The sequence below is a fragment of the Thunnus maccoyii genome, chromosome 2, assembly GCF_910596095.1.
Source record: "Thunnus maccoyii chromosome 2, fThuMac1.1, whole genome shotgun sequence".
In the NCBI taxonomy this organism is placed as follows: domain Eukaryota; kingdom Metazoa; phylum Chordata; class Actinopteri; order Scombriformes; family Scombridae; genus Thunnus; species Thunnus maccoyii.
In genome coordinates this window covers 28,288,856-28,295,186 of record NC_056534.1, presented here as the reverse complement: position 1 = coordinate 28,295,186, position 6,331 = coordinate 28,288,856, and positions in this window count along the sequence as shown.

Below are 6,331 nucleotides of genomic sequence, written 5' to 3'. Positions count from 1 at the left end.
TGTTAATGGTTTGGGACACCGACTGCTCATTTCTCACTACCTGCAAGAGCTAACTCCATGTAGTCTGGGTTACAATTCTCAATTTCATGTGTCATGTTAGCTAGCTTGCATGGCGTATAGTAAAAACATTTTGGAAATACAGTCATTGACATTGTGGCAATGTTTTTTCAGTCTCTCTACTGCGCACACACAGTTTTTTGTAAATGGAAACCTGTCTATTGTTCACCTTTCTCAAGGACGTCATTTTAATTAGTTGGGAAACAAATCACAGGTGTAACAAATAACATAATGATTAATTTAAGCTATGGCAGTGAGCCAGCATGTACAATATGGCCCTTACTTACCCTAAGTGAATTGCAGCCATAATTAATGTTATTAGGTCCACCTGTGTTTGACAAGTCAAACTGTCAGCCTATTGAGAACAGGTGTGTGTATATTTGATTGATGCCATGTTCTTTGTGCTTATGGGCACACAGTTTTAAAACTTGTTTGCATACTGTGAATTTGATATATGAAGCCTCGGATTCTTTAAATAAATGATAAATGAAATTCAGAAATGAATATCTTTAAAAATCCAAAGACTCAGTTGGTAATGTTACTAGTTTATTAAGAGCTTGTATTAGAGAATATCTTTTGAAAAAAAACAAACAAAATAAACAAATAAACCGTAAATTATCTTATTTTTGCAACACTCTGCCATTTTTTTCAGATGGTGGTTATCTCATTTTGGAATAAAAATTCTACAGCATGATGCCCACCATGTGTGACAGTCTCTGCCTCCCAGTGGGAACACTATGGTTGCTCAAGAATCTGTTTTCATAACACTATGTCTATTGCAATGTTATAATAATTAGAAAAACAATGGCTGCTGTTGGTTTACCTGTGTAAACCCTGTTTATTGTTGTTATTGTGTAGCATGTCCAATTTATTTCCACTAATAGCATCTTTGAAAAAGTTAAGGGGTCTTGCACAGAGCAATTATGATGAGAGCACAGCATATCGCATTTGATGTTTATTTCATACAAAAATGCAATAATATTCTATTTGAGTATTCTCCAATGTAAACTAAAACCCTGCAGAAAGATAAACAGAGATTGCACTTCAAAAAGACAGCAGTGGCAGGAAATGTCTGTGTATTCTCATATTCCTTTAGAAACAATAAACACTGTCTTTTAACTTTCAAACTCTCCATGGTGGCATGGCAGCGACACACTCAGCTTGGGTGAGGCAAGAATCTTTGAAGGAGAGCGATAGGAAGCGAAAGAGACAGCTTCTGAAAATAAACATTTCTCCTGAGATGCACAGTGTTTTTGTGTGTATGTATCATTTTGATGACAACAATCCCTTTGACTCTATGTATGTGTGTGTGTGTGTGCGAGTGTGTGTGTGTATGTGTGTTTGCTACATTATTCAGTGGCTATTTCATCAAATTTTATGCCTCCACCACATAGCAACTTTCTCGAAATGTACACCTGTATTTGTGCTTTTAAGTATGGAAACAACACATTTTACCTCAATTTAACTATGTAAGTAGGCAAAATATTTGACTTTCATGGTTTGCTTTATAAAAACAAAACAGTCAATTTACTTCAGATCACTGGGGTGAATAGTTAAAGCTACTGGAAACCCTACTCCACAATAGCTTTCTAACTATGTAATTTAGGGTCATATGTACATAATAGTAAGCATCTAAAAAGTATTAGAAATTAATTTCAATCCAAATTTGAAATATTGTCATTTAAGTTTTTGTAAATTTTCCTGATGTTGGGTTTGAATTATGCATGGTTATGCTTGGACATTTATTATGGAAATTCTGAAATTAATTCTGTGAACCAATCATAAACAATGTGATGTGCTGCAGTAACCGTATTGTCTAATTTCTGGTTGCTGCAGTTTCTATGTTATTGGTAGCATTTCTGCATCTCAAGCCAGTTAATTTTAATAGGTGAAAGATAACATTTTACTCAAGTTGATGACAACTACACTCGTTACTGTAAGTGCAACAAAACCTTAAAAACCTTAAAAAGCCAGCAAGTACTTTATCAAACCACCTGTTCAACAAGCTTAAAAATGTAAAAAAGCGATATTTTCAACTGCTTTGCCTGCAGTGTCCCATCCACTGCCAGTAAGTTTTACACAATCACAGAGCAACGAAAACTGTCTGTATGTAGCCTGTTTATCTGAGTTTGCCACGTATCTTAACATTTGACAAATTCTTGTAAACTTATTTACTGACTGAGACAAACCAGTACCTCCTCTCTCTATCAGCAGTACCTGCAGGCAGTGAATCACGTCAGCAGCAGAAGACAGAGGACAGGATGAAAGACTGCCTGCGCAGAGAGCAGCTACGCACACACACTGTACAGTGCCAATTACAAGTTGTGATAATCACGCATCACGCTGGACATAAATTAACGGTTGATGTTATGTGATAAGCACAAGCAACTTAACGCTGTACAGTGTAAGTAGTCATACATTTATACAATTAATACATTGTGTTTTAAAGTTTACCAGTCACACATGTTCCTACTAGGCTCTTGGAAGCACTCAGAAATTATTTTCTCCAGCTGCTAGCATTTATACGACTGTCTGTTTGTCTTTTTGAGCTCCTTATCATATGTCACAGTGGTATTTGGCAGCTTGACATATTCTGTTTCTGCAGTAGGGACATTGGAAGATGCTTTTGACTCGTTTTCACTCGTCATGAATTTATTTCCTCCATTGCAGAAAAACACGTTACACAAGCCCTCAGAACTCCTGCAGGTTAAACTGTACTAATGAAACACTTTTAGTGCTGACTGACTCTAACACATTCAGTATAAACAGACTTAAAGACACTTGATAGCCTAGCAACATTAATGCTACAAACAGCCCACAGCTATCATCCTGGTCACTCCTTGATAAGTTTCTTATCAGTGTGTTTAATGTTTAACATGTAAAAAAGTGTTTTAAGTCATTTTTATGAATGCTCCTATGATCTCAGACTGAAATGCTAATAGTTGCACGGGTGTTGAAACTTGTCCAGATTAATTTTGATAACTCTTATCCCATGTATAGACTTTATTTTATCATTAAAATATAACAATAGCAATTAATATAATTTATTGTTCACAGTTTTAAAAAATCAATCAGACAGCATTTTGTGGAAAAATCAAACATTAAGTGTACAGTTTTAATAAACTCAGCATTGTTTTTCAATATACTGACTCTTAATGGTTGATAGCATGGTGTTTTGTCTTCATACAATGTAATTATCACTTATTGTTATTGCACAATTGGTTTTGGCCTTGGTGCCCTACATTTTGGCTGCAATGCCCCACTAAATTTGTATTTATCAAAGGCCAAAGTGGGCTTGCCTTAAAAATGACTTAATTCCAGGCCTGTATATGCATTTTTACTATGTCAAGCCAGATGCTCCAGAGGCTTTAAATCACTTCAAGGACGGACTGGGATTTAAAAAATGGCCCTATACTCTTTCACTCAAACTGGTCTCCACCTGTTCAATGATGTCCCATCACTCAATCATGGCACAAGCAACATAAATAACCCCTTCAAGTATTGAAAGAGATTGCATTAAAGAAAGTTAGATAATAACCATTATAAATTTTGAGCGTACAACATTCAGAAGTTTTTAAAAAGAGATCATGTAGACATGCACTCACTAGCAGCAACATGAAGTTCCGCAGAGTGGATTATTGAAGCCCTCATTAATTGTTATATTCTTAACATCTGACACCTGTATGTCTCACGTCTCCCTTTCTATGTGGATTCCCAGTAAGACATGTTGTTAAGAATATATTTTAACTTGAATTTTTGCCTCAAATCTTTATGCTAAGCTGCTTTTGCTAGGAAGATTGTTAAAGGTTGTTCCAACTGTGCATTTCAAGAAATGAGCATGTCTTTCTTAATTATATAAATTAACCAATAATGTTATATCAAAATAGTGTTTTAGCATGTTAGGAGTAGGTTTATTCAGAGTACATATCTTCTTATATCCGTATACATATCCTTAAGCAATAATTAACGGGAGACATCAAAGCAATAATCAACAACTTGTTGATCATGATTTGGGTGGTTAATCATTAATAATATAAAGAGATAAATAGATAAGATTAGGTAAAAGGGAAGGAAGGTGGGAAAAGGTATGAATAACTCACGACCAGGTAACACAATAAACTTAGTTCCTTGGCAGAGAGTAAAAGGTGCTAAAGTAAACAACCAATTTTTTTCATGATGATAGAGGATACCTGAGTTGGACCATCTGAAGTATCTAGACTGACTCTAATGACAGTACTGCCACTTCTTAAACTTTGAGGGCTTTGATGTACAAGGTCCACTAAATGTTTTGAAGTCTGCATGACACGCCATCAAAGAATTTTTTTTGTGCCTTAGCACTTGCTGCCAATGTCTGTGTCGTTTTTGCCTGTCCTTGACAGCATGCAGGTGTCACAACAGAGGGAGAGGCACACTTAAAGATAAGCATGAACATCACGCCGCCTAAAGATGAAAGATGTTGGCCAAACTGTAAGAGAGAGAGGCACAGAGAAGAGAGACAGATAGAGACAACAAGAGAGAGATTCAGTCAAGATGAGGAGAGGATGAAGTGCAGGTGACATCAATAACCTCAGTGATGGACATCATAAGCATCTCTTCTGCCACAAGCTGAAGGACAGAAAGAGTGAGAGACTGTTGAAGAAAAGAAACTTTCTCAGTGAATGTGCATGATAGAACAACAAAGCAGGTTACAGAGAGAGAACATGAACCTTTCAAACACAAGTATCTCTTTAATGTAGTAAGAATCATATTTTACGTGTTCAGGTGAGCTAACCTGCCCTTCAGTGGCACCCTGCCTCACTTTTCCTCACAACCTCCTACACCTTGGATCTGCTTTTCATCATCTCCTCAAGCAGAGATGTGTCCCTGGCATCAAAAAGAGAAAATGCATGCTGGTCGAGAGGAAATTTATTTCTCAGTATACCACTGATAGTCAGTCTTTGTAACCATAGCAACAGGTGGCTGACTAAGAACCCTGCTTTTGTAACAGGTTGCACTGGCTGAGGATATGGCTTGGTGCTTAAATTTCCATAGAGATAGTGTGATGTTGATGGGTTTATACTGCGAGACTGAGACTGGAAACACTGTAGTACGAAGTAATTCCTAACATTTGTCAATGTTGAAGAGATGTAATTAACATACTATAACCCTGACTGTGAACAAGTCCTTGGTTTGTTATAAGAGGAAAAAAAGTGAGGTTCAATTTATATTGATTCAACATCCATTCATCTCAGAAAATGGGATGAATGCATCAGTCCTTCTGTCTGTCTTTCCCTCAGTCCATCCATAGTTAGATCTATTCACCCACTAAGTATTCAAGGTTGAGTTTCTGACCACTACTGAAGCTGTAGGGCAATGTTTGAGCAGCTCCCCATATTGTTAGTACCGTACCAGCATGCTTATGAGGACAGACAAGGACGAGCACAGGGATAGTGCTACACACTTTTTGGCTGACACGAGGCACGTCAGAAACAATTTCAAAGCAAATACTCCTTTTACAATTGACAGCATTACTGTCATGATGATAAATAACTTGCACAAATGTACATCTTTGGTAAGTGTTTTCAATGCATTCTGAACTTTTAAGACACTTGAAGGTGAATCCATTTCAATTTTCAGTTTCTGATGAGGAAATGGGTAAAAGTAAAAATTGATGCCAGTGTAAAAGGAACTGTTGTTCCAATCTTCTGCAAATAAAGAAATTACACGATAGCAGAAGTATGAGCTGGACTGGATGCTTGGCAGAACATTCTAGTGTCCTTTCTGCCTTTCCTCAATAAAATTTAAACTATGGAACTTAAAAACTACATTCCATCCCAGGGACTGGATCCATCAAAGTGTGCATTTTTAGACCACCACAGGTCAACAAGGTCTGTTCCTTTACAAAGGCTCCTCCAAATGCAGCTAAAAAACAGCCTGTTTTTGGACCATTTCCTACATTTGGTGTGTCTTTTAAATATTACAATGGAGGGAAGCGACAAAACACACACACACACTCACATCTAGCCACTCATTCATACACCCCTTTATACAAATACATACATTCACAGATGTAACGCTGACTGTATCATAAGAAATGATGATTTTAGGAATCTGGAAATGGGGAAAAAAGCCTTTAAAATAAAAAGCTCTGCTGGACACACAGTAAGTGCTGCTTTTTACACCATCGACCCTAACTCAAGCATTGAATTGCTCAAGCATTTCTGCTTCTGGTTCTGATTGATTCTTCTTAACTTCGGCACCCCGGACACATTTAGTTTTATACACTGTATTTGGC